Source organism: Cyprinodon tularosa, unplaced genomic scaffold, assembly GCF_016077235.1.
Source record: "Cyprinodon tularosa strain WSP-4 unplaced genomic scaffold, ASM1607723v1 ctg404, whole genome shotgun sequence".
NCBI lineage: Eukaryota > Metazoa > Chordata > Actinopteri > Cyprinodontiformes > Cyprinodontidae > Cyprinodon > Cyprinodon tularosa.
In genome coordinates, this window is record NW_024039124.1 from 284,588 (window position 1) to 302,173 (window position 17,586).

Here is a 17,586-nt window from a genome sequence, read left to right on the forward strand (position 1 = left end):
ACGATCCAAGCACATCAAAAGGACAGACCAGGAACAAAGACTGTCCGGTGTGAAGCACTCTACAGCACCAGGCCCAGACATAATCCATACTTACTTCCTAAAGAGGCTGATTTCTCTACATGAACATTTAGCATGACCCACCTTGAAGGGTGGACCGGGGGCCAGACAGTCCTAACAATGCAATAAACCCAGAAGGGATCAGTTCCATTCACAAGCTCTTGTCAGGCATCCTAGCGGCAAAGATAATTGGACACGTGGATCCTCACAAGACAGAGGCAATGAAAGGCATTGATAAAAACACCAGAGAATCCAAATACCAACTACTAGTTGACAGAACAGTCACATGAGAGTTTAAAACCAGGCAAACAAACATTTGTGCTAGCTGGGTTGATTACAAGAATGCCTACGACTCAATGCCACACACATGGATCCTGTACAAGATCAACAGCACCCTTAAGAGCCTTCACTGCAAACTCCAGGAGTCTGTGGAAAACCACACTTGAGGCCAACTTCAAACAACTTGCAAAAATCTCCATCAAATATGGAATATACCAAGGAGATGCTCTGCCCCCCTGCTGTTCTATATAGGCCTGAACCCCCTCAGCCAAAAAATCAACAAGACTGTCTATTTATACTGACTCAGAATGGGGCCACTATCAGCCCACTCCTGTAAATGGAAGGCATCAATCTGTATGCTAGGAGTCAATGAGACATTGACTCGCTGATCCACAACACCAGTGACATCGGAGCGTTTTTCGGGCTGGGGAAATATGGCTGGATGGTGAAAAGGAGAGGGAATGTTATTCAGAGAGGGGATCGCACTGCTAGAAGGGAGATGTAGAAGAGAGCTACAAGTACCTTCGAATACCACAAGCAAATGGCAACCACAAAGAGGCCACAAGGAAAGCAGCAACAGCCAAATACCTGCAACAAGTAAGGCAAGTTCTGAGAAGTCAGCTCAAGAGTTAGAGTAAGGTCTAGTACTGTATGTTATTTATTATCATAACATGAAATCTCAATCTTTATGTTTGGGTTGCCTTAATCATTTATTTTCTTTAATACACAGGAGCAAGTCTTTAAAGGGGGGGGGGGGGGGGGGTCTACCACCTTCGATTAAAGGCGGTGGACTCAGATTCCAGCTTCCAAAAACTTACAATTCAGGTATAGAGATGATCCCGTTCAGGTATCCCTTAATCATAGACAGGTTTCAGGTATTACAGGAGACAATCCCCCCCTTTAACGACCGACCTTCAGAATCATAGACAGGTTTCAGATATTACAGGCTAACAATGGAACCAAACGACCCGCTCGTCAGTTTCAATTTGCCACTTTCCAAGCAATAGAAGGCCTTGCTATGTAAAGATTCAAACTCACTGCGGATCCAGACATTGAATTGAGAAAGCTTCCTGGAGGGGAAGCAAACGTCTTCAAACCTTGGAAACCAAGTCCAGTGGATTGTTTTTTTTAAACTTTTACAGAATGACTATGACCTGGATGACTGAGAACCTTCATCAGCATATCAAGATACATCATGTGCAACAAAGTTCATTTTTGGGTACTGCAGTGACTTGATACAAGAACCGGTGGATGTATGAGTTCATCTGGAAAACCAATGTTTTTATATAGTACACTGTGTAAGGAGTTTAATTGTTGTTCACAATACTCTGTAATGGCTGGCCCTCAATAAAATGACCCTCTCTTTAGTGTGAATTGTGTTGGAGTGGAACCACAGTGACATCTGCACCACCAACATGCCATTGATTCTGCCCCTCTGATGCCTCTCTAGATGTTGCCAGATACTTGCTAATCGAATCATTAGCATATCCATTGTGGATCTCCATGTACACCAAATGACTTTCAAATCAGAACATTCCTGCTGTGAACTCAGCTTGTTTGTACATTTGGGGGGAAAAAATTGTGAGATGGCAACAGGTGAATATTTCATTGCCCTAATTTAGCTAAAAAGCCATCAAAATATCAATCTCATGAAATATTAAACATGTAGCAGTGAAATGAAATGCATGCAAAAGGAGAAAAAATATATACATATTATTTTAATATTAAATGTTGCCAAAATGTTATCGCTGCATTACACATGAACAGGGAACATTTAAATAAGACAGATGACCTTTGGAACGCATTCAGCTGCCAGTCGCACAGCTCAGCCATGCTGTGCGAAGAAATTATTGACTGTATGTTGAGCAGCAATCGACTCAGTGAGCAACTCAACTCACTGCTCAGCACCTCCCATAGTTACACTGATACAACGGGTTTAATTTTCTCTGAGGCAATGATTTCTCACTAAACTTATCCATCTCACTGTCCTCAGAGCAGTTATCGTGCCTCATCTACTGAAGTGCTGTGGTACAAAAGAACAGCGAATCTATACACCAAATTACTAAGTGTCCAGCAGATTTTTGGCCCTCAAAAGCTGAGATATTTTTGATGAAACCATTTTTGCTGAGAAACGGAGAGGGAAAGATGGATTAAACTCTGAACTCTGCTTGCAGAGCACTTCTGCTCTTCCATCAGATTCTCCTTTAGCCAGATCTAAAAGCAACCACTAATAATATATATACCAATCAGATGGCCCTAAAACGTTGATGCTGCAATTTCTTAACTGCTTCCTCGCTGCTACAAGGGAGTTAATTCCTTCTGGGTGTATTAGCTGTGTTCACCCCCAGCGTCATTTACACAGTTCAAGTACACTGATACAAAAATAAAACTATCTGCAAAAGGCCTCTAACGGGAGAAAAGCAGGTTAGAGCTGAAGATTTAATCAATAAAACCATCTCTACTGTCAGTAAAGGTGACACATCTTTCATGGTAAAACATACAGAGAATCACCTGTTATGAGCTTTAATAGCCTATGTGTCTCTCTCTGGAGTAATTTACTCTTTATTTATAGACACTCCCCGTCCTGCTTCAGGTTGCACTGACTTTCAAAAGACAGATATGAAGGCTTTTGTAACAAAAAGTTCAAAGTAACATAGACTAAAACTTGGAGGGGATAAAAAGAGGTAATATTCAATCCATTCAGTCCAATGTGATATATGACCAGTCAGTCTGAGACTCCGAAATGTGTTCGATTATTTTACATTTTCTTTGAACATATCAGTTTAGTGGCTACTTTGTGATACAACCAGCAGTCTTTGGAGTTAGTGATCTTGAAAGCGGCACTGATCTATCCCTATATACACTTCAGGATGTAGACAAATCACTTCAGGATGTGTCTACACCTGTATTCCCAAATAACTTTAAGCCAGTATTTCCACCACTAATGAAAGGAACATTCATTATATTTTCTTTATCCGGCCAGTTTAAAGCATAAGTCATTTAATGTTGCCTGTAATGTAGAAAAGGTCTTTACTCTGTCACTTTTAAAAGAAAACTAAAAATCTGCATATTACACACTTTATTTTAATTTTAAATAACCCAACAGAAGTAGTAAGTTATGAGTTTCTTTCCAATACTTACGAAATTTATGAATGGATTTTAGCTTTGTTACCCTAGTTAGCTCAAATTCTACTCATTTTATTTTAGACTCCTACTTTCGTCCAAGAGTTTGTGGGAAACTATCAACATCATCATTCTTCTGTGGAAAAAGGTAGCTACATGAACAAAATAGTTAAGGAGGGAAGAAAGACTTCATCCCATCTTGGAAAAATCGAAGACTGTCTGTAAGCAACATCAGAGAGGACTCTGCTAATCCTCTCTATAAAAGGGAGAAATATCCCATCCATCAGGCTCCAAATGCTGAGAGACTAAAATTAGACAAACAGAGGCTCTGGTGCAGCAAATGAATGGCCATAGTTTTGTAATATAATTGCAAATCCCCATATGGATGTCCAGATGTCAATACAGAACAAAGATTATGTGTGTGAAAGCAAAATTATTTATTATGGTAGTTACTGTCATGGTTGCTTTCTGCAGCAATTATTCTTTTTTATATAATGAATTCTACAGCTGGAAACTCTTCTGATTCATTTATTAATGTCATTGTTGTGGAGGGTAAAAGGAGATGGAGAAGCTGCTATCAATGGAATCAGAAAATAGATATAGACTCCATAAAGCAAATACAGCTGAAAATAGTGCGTAATGCGAAAAAGGCCATATGAGTTTGACATTTGTCCCACTTGGTAAAAAAAGACCCATAAAATGAAAGATGTAGAGCCTTCTTTAAAAATGAGCGAAGCATATTTTTAGAGTCAAATTTTGTGTTTTATAAGCAATCTGTCAATTACGGTGATATTTATGGGCTACATTATAAGATGTCACTCAATGTTTGCATTTGCAGAAACTTGCCAGTAGGAGCTGTTGATCATCCGCCACGTTTTTCTGTGCAAAGCTGTCCATTAATTGTAGTAGGGAAAATTTGCTTCCAATCTACTCCTGCCTATTTTGAAACCTGAATATGAGTTTTTTTTTTTTCAATAAACACACACACACAAACATATATATATATATATATATATATATATATATATATATATATATATATATATATATATATATATATATACATATATATATTTCCCCCCCCCTGCAAGTATTAACAAATGCTGTTTGAATGAAGATCCCTAATATTTTTGTGGATGACTTAATAAGATGTTGATGTTGTTGTTTTTTTGCCAATAACAAAAAAGGACTCCTGGCTCCATGGGCCATGCAGACCTCACAGACATGTCAAGCACGACTCAAGCTTTAGAGTGGAGACTTTAATTCATCCAGTCTCATCCAACATCAGTGTGTGACCTTTCCAATGCTCTTCTTTGGTGTCTACAAGCTCATAAGAAAACTTTTACATTACGATTGGAATCTCATTTAAAACCACAAGTTTACTAAGGACTGTGCGATAATGTTTTGCATGATTTAGTCTCATTATAAAAATAATTCGATTTAGTTTAGCTTAAAGGTGTAAAAGAATATTTACAGCAAAGGGCTATAAGTCCGTAAAACTAAATGAGAATACACCTAAAAACCATAATTAGCAAACAGAAGGCTTATTGATTACTCAGGAAATAATGTCTGTTTAAATAGATGTTTTCCTCATCCCTATAAATAAAAAGCTCTGCAGAATTTTTCTTCCTGACTGAAGCTTTTCATTTCTGCAAATGTCAGTTAAGAGGGCGTTGGTGCTTGGAGCTGTTGTTTGGAGAGATAATGGATCTTTGCTGGACACCACATTTTCTTTGAAGTCTGTCATGGTCACTGAGGCAATGTGTAATAACTTTTCCCACAGACACATTCTGAAAGATGTGAGGCAAATATGGAGCTCTTATCGATTTCTTGACCGTCTGAGAGGGAGAACTGATGGCTTGACAACAAAGATTGAAGCAGTTTTACCTTGATTATTAGCAAAACTGAAATACTGAAATAAAAATGACGCAAGTAAAAAAAAAGGGCTGAATGCAAAAATAACAAAATGGGGATGAAGTCTAACTGAAGATTGACTAAAAGATCATCTAAATATTTTATAGAAAATTAGGTTTAGCCTAAAATGAATAAAAACCCATAGTTGTGCAAATGTAAAAACATTGATGTGCTAATAAGAAATAAAGTAATTCACATTATTTTTCTCAATTTATCCAATAATTATAAAAGCTGGGATCTGGTTTCTTTGCAGGATCATGGGCAGTTTTGCTTAACAGCTCCTGTTGCAAGTGATTTTTATTATATAGTTTAGACAATACAGTGGACTTGATGATGGGAACCAGAGAAACAATGCCATCTGTGACAAAACAAACACACCACGATAGCAGTAATAGCAACATGTTGAAAACATTTGTTTAAAAAAAAAAAGCAAATATTTCTGTGTCCTTTAACTTGGCTACTGCCTAATCATTTTGTTTTACGGTGCCATTTAGAGGTCGACTAATTAGTTAGCTGTTATATAACATAAGTGTTCCTGAGCATAATGTTACAAGCTGATAGTGAGGAATTTCCTTCAGGGTTTTATTTTTTCTAGAAATAGGAATTAAATATTAACTATATCATAGGAAATGTTCCAGGTCCCAATCACACTACAACAAATACATTTATCCATAGTAGTACACCATTCTTCAGATACTTTGTATTCATGTTAAGTATGGAAAATGGAAACAAAGAAGGAGAACTCTGAAAGTAGCCGGTGCTTTTGCATTAAGAACTGTAGAATCATAAAATAGACTCGAAAATGTATCGATTATCACAGTAAAAAGTATACACAACTGATTATTATAGAGTTTGAGAAGGTTGCAAGTACCCGGTTTGAGGCCTACAGCCTCCACTCTGGGTTCCTAAGCAAAACCCTTAACCCCACATTGCTCCCCATGTGCCACACAATGGCAGCCCACTGCCACCCAAGGTGATGGGTTAAATGCAGAGGTAAATTTCTCCAATGTGAGATCAATAAAGTTCCTATTATTATTATTATATAATATAAAACGCCAAAAACGGTTGCATTATTTTTTCCAGTGCATATGTGGATCAATTTATGGACACAACTACTATTACAGTCCTGTGATATATTTATAAGATTGTCAAATCATCAACCTCTCTCCCATCCACATTATTGGGTCAGGTGTTTTAGATCCAACTCTTATTTAATCCTATCCTATAAATGTTGATTCTCTGTGAACATCATAAGTCAATCCTGCACAAAAACATTACGGTGGATGTACATGTGCGCTGGTACTTTTGGCAGTGTCGTAGGTCCCAAGTCCAACATGAAAATATCAAAATGGCATCTCCAAAAAGCTTGTCATGAGGAGAAATGGGTTCTCTAGTCTGTGATCTTACATTTCTTTAATAAGCAAACTTCAAAACGGCGATACACCTTCTTCAACAACATTTTTCCTTGAACTCAACTTTTCAATTTATATAACTGAATACAGCTTTCTCTGAGCTAAGTCAATTTAGAGGTATTCCTCATGATCTGAGGCTCTAAAGACATAACTTTACTGATACAGACATGATTTTCTGTATAAAATATATCTTTATGGTCTCATTATATACATTTACCAAAATTGACAGTCATGAACCTCAAATATAAAACATAAAATCAATCAAGATAAAATATGAGCTTCACTTTTTCAGTCAAATAACTGACTTATATATTATTCTAACCAACCTCTACTTTAAAATTCCTATAGAAGAAATTAGTCTAGGTGGTTATAGGTAAACTGACCACTGGAAAAAGCACAGAGCTGGACATACAGGTGCTGGTCATAAAATTAGAATATCATGAAAAAGTAGATTGATTTCAGTAATTCCATTTAAAAAGTGAAACTTGTATATTATATTCATACATTACATACAAACTCATATATTTCAGATGTTTATTTTGTTTAATTTTGATGATTACAAATGACAACAAATGAAAATCTCAAATTCATCATATCAGAAAATTAGAATATTGTGAAAAGGTTCAAAATTGATGGCCCCTGGTGCCACACTCTAATCAGCTAATTAACTCAAACCACCTGCAAAAGCCTTTAAATGGTCTTTCAGTCTAGTTCTATAGGCTACACAATCATGGGGAAGACTGCTGACTTGACAGTTGTCCAAAAGACGACCATCGACACCTTGCACAAGGAGGGCAAGACACAAAAGGTCATCGCTAAAGAGGCTGGCTGTTCACAGAGCTCAGTGTCCAAGCACATTAATAGAGAGGCGAAGGGAAGGAAAAGATGTGGTCGAAAAAAGTGTACAAGCAAGAGAGATAACCGCACCCTGGAGAGGATTGTGAAACAAAACCCATTCAAAAATGTGGGGGAGATTCACAAAGAGTGGACTGCAGCTGGAGTGAGTGCTTCAAGAACCACCACACACAGACGTATGAAAGACATGGGTTTCTGCTGTCGCATTCCTTGTGTCAAGCCACTCTTGAACCACAGACAGCGTCAGAAGCGTCTTGCCTGGGCTAAAGAGAAACAGGACTGGACTGCTGGTGAGTGGTCCAAAGTCATGTTCTCTGATGAAAGTAAATTTTGCATTTCCTTTGGAAATCAAGGTCCCAGAGTCTGGAGGAAAAGAAGAGAGGCACTTCATCCACGTTGCTTGAAGTCCAGTGTAAAGTTTCCACAGTCAGTGATGGTTTGGGGTGCCATGTCATCTGCTGGTGTTGGTCCATTGTGTTTTCTGAGGTCCAGGGTCAACGCAGCCACATACCAGGAAGTTTTAGAGCACTTCATGCTTCCTGCAGCTGACCAACTTTTTGGAGATGCAGATTTCATTTTCCAACAGGACTTGGCACCTGCACACAGTGCCAAAGCTACCAGTACCTGGTTGAAGGACCATGGTATCCCTGTTCTTAATTGGCCAGCAAACTCTCCTGACCTTAACCCCATAGAAAATCTATGGGGTATTGTGAAGAAGAAGATGCAATACACCAGACCCAACAATTCAGAAGAGCTAAAAGCCACTATTAGAGCAACCTGGGCTATCATAACACCTGAGCAGTGCCACAGACTGATCGACTCCATGCCACGCCGCATTGCTGCAGTAATACAGGCCAAAGGAGGCCCAACTAAATACTGAGTGCTGTACATGCTCATACTTTTCATGTTCATACTTTTCAGTTGGCCAAAATTTCTATAAATCCTTTGTTTTTATTGGTCTTCAGTAATATTCTAATTTTCTGATATGATGAATTTGAGATTTTCATTTGTTGTCATTTGTAATCATCAAAATTAAACAAAATAAACATCTGAAATATATGAGTTTGTATGTAATGTATGAATATAATATACAAGTTTCACTTTTTAAATGGAATTACTGAAATCAATCTACTTTTTCATGATATTCTAATTTTATGACCAGCACCTGTATGTGATAAAGAGAAACATCAGGAAAAAAAGAACACACAGAGACAGAGAAATACCAAGGCCTCAGGGAAGAACTAGAGAGAGCCTGGTAGGTGAAGACAACTGTAGAGTGGTCATTGGAGCATTCAAGGCAGTAACCTCCACTGGAGAAACATCAGAGATCTCAGTCCAGGAAGGCACAGTTCTAGGGACAGCTAACATATTGCAAAGAACCATTGAGCTCCCAGGCCTCTACTAGAGGACCTAAGCTTGAGATGAAAGATGGGTGAGTGAATCTGATCACATTTCCCTTATTTTTAGGGGAGTGGGAAATAATCGTTTTGGCGATATATCGTGATATTCGGCTGCCCAATATAATATCAATCTTTTACTTCTTAGTATCGATTTAAAAAAAAAATGGTTACATAAAACATTGATGGGAAAATGGGCTACCTCTGCACCACCACTCTGGCAGAAAGCGCTGTGGAGCCCTTTAACTGTGCATGCAACACCAAATCTGTATTTGAGGCAGTCACAGTGGAAGAAAACCCCAAACAACATGGATAATAATACCTAATCAATATTTTCTGATGAAAATATACAGCACTTGCTGTTTTATCTCATCATTTGATTTTGATAGCTGGGGAAAATAAGGCAATATATAGTGATACTGTAATATCGTGATAATATCGTATCGTGACCCAAGTATCGTGACATGTATCTAATCGCAACACTCATGCTAATACCCACCTCTACTTATTTTACCTTCTGTACATTGCCCACTAGTACATGCTATGTGCAGCAGTGACGGCTGAATGGGTATACTTTGACTACCCAGAGACAACAGGCTGCAGTAGCTCAGAGGAAAAAGTTGACCATATCTGCAGGCGGCAAGTCATGCTTTAGGACTGAGGTAGGACAAGGAGGGAATATCTGCAGGAGCAGCACGCAGCGCTTTATGCTTATATGTAGAGTTTAAATATTTAAAGGTGGGGTATATGATCCTGGATAAACGGTTCCTACCAGCTACATTTTTGAAAATACACACCTTCAGCCCACCCCACGAAACCACGCCTCCAAATTACATGAACGCGCCTGCTGTCAGTCGAGAATGTTCAGATGTTCCCGAGAACGAGAAAGAAACAGGCCGAGACCTCGCGAGTGCACGTGACTCGGGATGAGGCGAGAAGCTCATGTCTATTACTAGCTAACCACAACATAACAGGCTAACTTCCATGATGGCGTCGTCTTCTCCTAGTACGGTAAGAGTGTTGAACAATTCAATATGGTCGTAAACAAGTTGTCACGGTTGTCATTTCAAGAACTATTGATTAGGGTGACCAAACGTCCGTATTTCCCGGGACATATCCGTATTTCACGTCCTGTCCCGGGCGTCCCGGGTTTTTTTTAGAAAGTGAGGAAATGTCCTGATTTCACTGCGCACGACGCTCCGTGTGACGTAATCACTGAGCCGCGTCAGTGCAGGCAGCCCTGTTCTTAATCAGAGGCTCTGTTCAAAAACCTGGGCTGCATCCTCCAAGGACGCGGTCTACCTAGACTGGACCCTTCGAAGTCCTTGAAAATAAGGAGACCACAAGAGTTCTGTCTGTAAATTCGAACAGGTCCTCCCTTCAGCGGCACTTGGGGGGGGGGGGGGGGGGGGTGTCACGAGTCTGTGAACGCGCAGGGGGGAGGGGTGGGGAGAGCTCAGAGCTGACGGTTGATGGGCGTGCCAGAAACCAGTAGAAGTAGGGATGATAGTTACTTCTATTGGTTTGCGTTTTCCTCTGACTACGCCCTCTACACTGGACTAAAAGATTTCGTTTTTTTCCCAAACATTCTATCTCAGTTGGCGCAATGGGCTCGTGAGGAGGTTTTCAATCAGTATGGTAAAAACATGCTCCAGAAAACATCACATACCCCACCTTTAATTAGGCAAGCCACCATTAGCATCAGGTATTAGGGTAAAATAAATAACACTGTGTTACCGAGCAGCACCCAGAGGGTTTTCTGAGTTATTTGTTGTGTATTTGAGTTTTACATGAGAGGTTAAAGGACCAAATGCCTCCATACAATAGCTATACATTTTGTTTCCACTTGTTCATACTTGTAATTTTTGTTGCCTTTTTATGCATGTAACGATTTATAACTACTATCTTTGAATAAAATATTTACATTAACAATCAATTTTTGAATTTAACTCCTCTAAATTAATTACCGTAACTAACTAGCTAGGTTGCATCACGTGCCGAGTATGAAAACGCACACTAAAGGGAAGTGAGACCCTGCAAGGTAGTGAAATACCAGCATTACACCTGTGATCTAAAAAAGATTTCACTGACAATTCAATTTCATTTATGCTAAAAAAAAAATTGGCCCTCAATTCAGCAAGGATTTCTCCTTTTCTGACATTCTCGTTCTTAACTCATATTTCAAAATAATGCAACTTAGAGCAGTAATCATAATACTGTGAAAACCTCCAATTTTTCCTGGAGAAAATCAAACCCTAAGAATTTGAATGTTGGCCCATGTCTACCTTCAACAGCTTTCACAGTGTAATGGAGTTTCATTAATGACAACTGATAAGAAACTAAAGGCACTCCTCATTTGCTGCTGCAAACTGGGAATGTCTTTGCCAACCAACAAATACATTCAGGTAACATGTTTTGAAACTGCTGACAAATAAAAGCTGGAGAAGTCTATGCAAACATAAAAGCTCATTAAATGCTAAAATCAGCGGTGATTGTATTGAGGTAAAGTCATGAGTGAGAAAGATGGGGCTCCGTCTTAATTAGTAAGAAAATTCAGAGAGAAGAGGAGGGAAAGGAGCTAGGAAGATGATGGGGAATGACAGGGAACCTAATGAAGGGAGGGAAGAAAAATGCATGACAGAAGGAAGACGAGGCGGATGAAAGGGGAGACAGATGAAAGGAAGAGGAATAGTAAGAAAATACAGGCAGCAGAATTGTGATAAAAGGAGGAAACATTAAGGTAAAAAGTAGATAGAAAGGAAACCCAACCAAAAAAAGGGAGAATTGTTTTTCAGAAAGAACAGCTACAGATATACACATCAACATAACAATTTTGGACAGAAAGAAAAAAGGAGTTGAGAAAAAGAGCCAAGAGGGAGAAGGTGAAGGGTGGAGAGCAGGAAAGCTAAGCCTGCAGAGTGAGGATCAGACAGGGAGACAGAATAAAGGAAACACTAGGAAGCAAACAGATCGAGATAAAAGGAAAGAGTTGGCTGAACATGGATGTCCCTCTCAATCCTACTAATCAGTTTTCAGAGGACAGAGAGATCCCTGCTGACAAATGCCAGTAGGGACCTCTGCTGGAAAACACCACCCATAACTCACTCAAAACATGTCCTGCAACAGTCCAGTTCAAAGCTCTGTAACAAACCTGCAACAGATCCACATCAGATGCAAGAGGGGAGGGATTTTCTTTTGTGATGTTTTCAATCTGTCTCCCAGGCCTGTCTGTTTGCATTGTAATTACTGTGCCCAACAACACCAGCATGTACCACACACCAGCATTACATAGCTGGTGTGTGGTACACCATTATCTCCAGCCTGTCACTGTGCACAAGAGGAGGGCTTCTATCTTGCCGAATTGTTGCTGAGAATCAGAGGCAGTTCATAAAGCAATGCCTGTCTCTGCAGAAAGCGTCAATGCCACTGGTTCAAAGTATTTATCCCCATCTTTCAGCCAAGCAAGAATATCTCATTAAAACCACAGACTGCGAATTTGACAGTATGTTCTTCAAGCAAACGGGAGGCATTTCTCTGGCATTCCTGACAACATGACAAGCTAATTCCATATCTCCAATCAGCCTCCTGAGACCAGGGATAGCCTCCTTCGATCGTAAATTCGGTGTGAAAACATCTCAGTGAAATGACCCTGTTGGCACGGAGCAGTGTCCATAACCAGCTCAGGGGTGATCTGAACTATAGCTGTTAGAAAACGGATTATAGCCTCCTTTGTGTTTGGAAGAGCCATTCTCTCACTTTCAGTCAGTGTAATGAGAAGCAAAGGGCACTGGTCATTTAGAAAAACATTATTTTTTCCTTCTGTAAGGCTGAAAATTTATCAGCTTAGATTATAAACATTTACCTCACTAAAACAGATGGAGATTATTAAATAGGAGTGTAATACATTTCAACAAACAGATCCACTTGGACTCTATCTAACTGGATTACATTTATTACAAAACAATGTCGAGGTTAAATAAATTTGTTTAAAACGGATTGACATTTGAGAATAAAAAAAAAAAAGTGACTTACAAGCAAACCTGCCCAGAACTCCAGTTCCTGACAGCCTTCACTTTTTAATGCGTCCCTGCTCCAACACTCAAACTGCTTAATTATTTTCCCCTACCCGTTATCAGCTTCTGCAAAAGCCCGGTAATGACTTAGGAAAGCATTGAAAAGTGTCAGGTTATTGATTTATGAGCACAAGTCATTCATACACAAATTTTGGTGTGATCCTGTGCATTCATTAATCATCTAATTATTATATAAGTTTTGTCTGGTCGTTTGTTCGTTCATACTGGAACTTGACCGCAGCCATGTTCTTCAATAAAACATATGACGAGCTTTGTAAAATCCGATAGTTTAAGTGACTTTTTCATAAAACAAAGACATTTATGGAAATCAAGATATTTCAAAAAATTTGTTTAATTCTGATAGGTCGGACTTAGTAGATATGAATAGAAGAAACAGATCATACAGTAAAATTAGAACAGAATTTGCTCATAGGGAATTATAGGCTTACTAGCAGGTATAGCAATTCCTATTGCTATAGCAATTAGCAGCAGGGGCAAAAATAATTTTCCCCAACTAAGTAACTTGACCAGCAAGCAGGAATCAGTCAGAATAGATACCAAACAAGAAATAAAAGCCTTTTAGCTTTAAAAAAAGGAATTCATAATTGGCGAATATTCGTTCCTATTTTGTTGCCATGATTGAGATATAAAAGACACAAATATTTAGGAAAAATGCTTAGCTTCTAAGTATAAGTATATTTGTAAACAATGCAATACAGGCTTACTGAAGTTAGTCAAATGAGTCACAGAAATAGAATAATATAGGTATTCCAGCAGGAAATTTGCTGTAGCCCTGAAAGGCAAGAGAAACAATCTGGAAAAGAAAAGTTTGAAGCTTTTTTTCATTTACTTTTATTTTCTTCCCTTAAAAGCAAGTCAAAAAAAAAAATAAATAAAAGGAAATTTTCTGTTTGTTCTTGTAATACTCTTTTTTGCCACTAGAGGCGCTGAAGCAATAAGAGAGACACTGACTGTTGTGTGTATTCTTCTACTGTATAGTCAAAGCCTGGTTTGACTGACAAGGTCCAATTTCTTGTCTTATGTAACTCAAAAAGTGTTTTAGGGCCAAACACATTTTTTAAAACCAAAACATAACTTCTTGCACTCACTTGTAGTTGGAAGATAGAAAATGTATTACACAAACAAACACATAGTAAAATGAGTTGGTTAAAAAAAATTTTTCCCTCTCTTGCAGTGCTTGAGAAAAAAAAGACTAACAAATATAACCATGGGTGTTTTTTGTGATATTGGAGGAAAAAAAGACTTAGAAATCTAAACTATCTAAGAGTTTCCCCCCATCTGTTGTTGAGGTTAAAAACTCTTTAAGTTTCCCGACTACTTTCCATTTAGTTGTTGTATCAAAAACTAAAATTTTAACTAAAAGTTAGGGGAGTGATGGCCTAGTGGGTTAGAGCAGTGCACTTGTGCTCTGAGAAGGTTGCAAGTACCTAGTTGAATATCACAGCCTCCACTCTGGATTACTAAGCAAGACCTTTAACCCCTGATTGCTCCCCAGGTGCCACACAATGGCAGCCCTCTGCTCCCCAAGGGGATGGGTTAACTGCAGAGGTAAATTTCTCCAATGTGAGATTAATAAAGTTCAATTATTATTATTATTCAAATGTAAATAAATATAATCATTTAAGCATTCATATTGTTGCCACATTATTTCTTACACCAATATGTAATATACTGTGACAAGTTATGCTAAGCATTGACTGACAGCAAGTCTAAGGTTATCTGGGAAATACAGTCTTGATCCTAAGAAAGAGGAGTTATGAAGTTGACCTACAAATATGCTGAATCATCCCTGAAAATAACTACCTATTGCTCATAAAAAGAAAAGATTGATATGATAACCACATGACATGGCCAATGAATACACAGTTTTTGTTACTTTGCTAAAATCTAATTTTATATATACATTTAAAAAACCAGGCATCTCTAAACTTTTGAAGAATATAGCTGACATTGAGTTTCTGTCTTAAGACTACAATGCCTCTAGTGGCATAACAAAGTATTACAAGAACACTTAGTAACATTTCCCTTTTATTTTCATTTTTTACTTGCCTTTCAGGGCAGAATAAAAAAACATAAAATTAGTATGAGTCTTTTCCAGCTTCCCTGATAAAAAGGCCAATTATATCAAACTTAACAATAAATTAAATAGAAAAAATACAAATCATGGCATACAAATCAAAAGCACATTGGCTATTAGCTGACATAAAGATTTATTATGATTATTAAAACACAATGAAGGACTGCATGCTGCAGATGCAGCAAGTTCACATGCAAAGTGAATGGTCGATGTGCATCAAGGCACAGCAAAAGGTCCTGCAGCGCATTTTGAGCAGCAGGTCTGTGCAGCTGAAGCAATGCGTCATGAGCTTCTGAGCATCTGACGTGCTGCGAAAGCAGCAGGTGCTACAGTTAGAAAAAATTTAACTTTTGCTCCTAGACGTGTCGTATCAACCAATGAGAGAAGCTGAACTGGTAGCTGGTAGGGAGACAGGCACAGCGCTGCTGATGCAGAGAGCTATGATCACTCCACTGAAACAGTTTATTAACGCCTAAATTAACTTAAAAAGTCGAAACCTGCCGGCAAAATATGTTTGCTTTTATTATTCTCCTTCCAGCCACCGTGAACAGTAGCGGAAACTCGCAAAAAGGTGACCGGATCAGAGGCTGCTGTTGAACTGGATTCCCAGTGACAGAGCTCCACAGGTGTACAGGGGTCTGAGCGGCTCTGACAGCGAAATAATATTTGAAGGCAGGATTGTAATCTTTATAAACTGAGGTGGACTTTCTCACTTAAAACATATTAAAACTACTTTTTACCCACTTATTAAAGCAAATATAGCAAAGCCGATCTCTGCCATTGAACAGAGGGGCACCAGACACCTCTGGACTCATGTTACTCGACGTCTGACCTTAATGGGGACATTAAAATACGGCAAGCGACTCTCTCGATTTTAGACGCCACTGTTACAGGCAAAGTAATAACAGGGTAGCTCAGCTCAACGCGCATCAGGCCCACTTTTCAGCTAGAGTGGCAAAGATGCTCCAGACATGCATCAGAACTAAACTAGTACAGGCATCAAAATTGAAGCAGCACGCGTGTTTTTTCTGCTTCTGCTGCGTGCGGTGTGAATGTAGCATTAATTGGAATTGTCCTGCATGGAGCACAGTTTGAAGACAACGGAAAGCCAATATCAAACACATTCTGCTTGAATTAGGACTAACTGCCCTTGATTTAGATGTGAGAGTACCACCTGTGTTTACAGTACAATTCACTTATCTATTTTTAACATTTCACTGAAATAAAAGAATCTCAAAATTGCACAAACATTTTTCATTTCATTAGCATGAATACAATATACCGGTATTTTTAATTGGCAATATAAAAGACAGCGGACTTAGTCAATTCAAAGAGCAGCTGAAGATCAAAGAATTCAGGAAACATTAGGATAAGTGACGCTGACATGTGTCGTGGCATTTCTCCATTTGGCAGTGATGTTGCTCAGAGTGCATTAGTGTCTGAAGCCTCTGACTGACACTAACCCAGTGCCAGGCAAACAGACTGCAGCCTGGTAGAGATTCAACTGCATAACCACTTTAAACTCTTTCAAAATATGACAATAATAAACTCACTATCCAAGTTATTTCTAGTTTCAACTAACTTAAACAGACTAATGTTGTCTTCCTTTATATTAACTTAGTATTTTATCAAACACTATCTTTATATTTGATAAAAATGTTTTTTTATTTTTTTTTATTTTGGAGCCATGCTGACCTGTTGAGTTTTGCCAGTATGCATTGATTACGCAAAATAATGCAGGACTGACTCCCAACACCACCTTTTAAAATGTCTAGTCTAATATCCTCATTCCACAATTTTTTTTTTTCCACAAAAGTGTGAGGATCATTAACACCAGGCTCACAATGCAGTTTGTGATGCCCAATTACCATATTTGGATTTTTTTTTCAGCATGGCCTGAATGAGCAGGTCAGGGTTGACTTCATTTATCAATGCACTGTTTATGGAAATCAAAACCAATGTAAGCATCTCTGTGTTATAAGTTATTGAAAGATTTTAATATGACAATATTATGACCACATCATAAAAAGACAAAGAAAGGTAAGAAAAAGAAAGCAGAACTACTCACAATGTGCCTGTGTGGAGCAGTGAATGCTGTGCTAGAGGGAAGTCAGTACATTATCATCCAATCAGAATCTGGATAATAATGTGAGTCGGATGAATGTGAAATGACTGTTCAGACAGCAGTCGCTTTAAATACGATCAGATACATTTTTTATTCATAACTCATATTGATGTGGAATAATCTGGATTTTTTTGGGAGGTAAAAAATCTAATTTGGGCCGCTCTAAACTGCCATGAAAAAATTGTATACGGGTTAATTTGGGTGGCATTTACTTGAGCTGTGGACATAGCCTAAGACGCTCTGGGACTCGTAT

At 38.5% G+C, this 17,586-nt stretch overlaps 1 protein-coding gene across 5 annotated transcripts in view; it reads right to left on the minus strand.

Moving 5' to 3' along the window:
- adamts3 (ADAM metallopeptidase with thrombospondin type 1 motif, 3) overlaps nt 1-17,586 on the minus strand; it is a 284,275-nt gene that overhangs the window by 158,581 nt on the left and 108,108 nt on the right. The window lies entirely within an intron of this gene.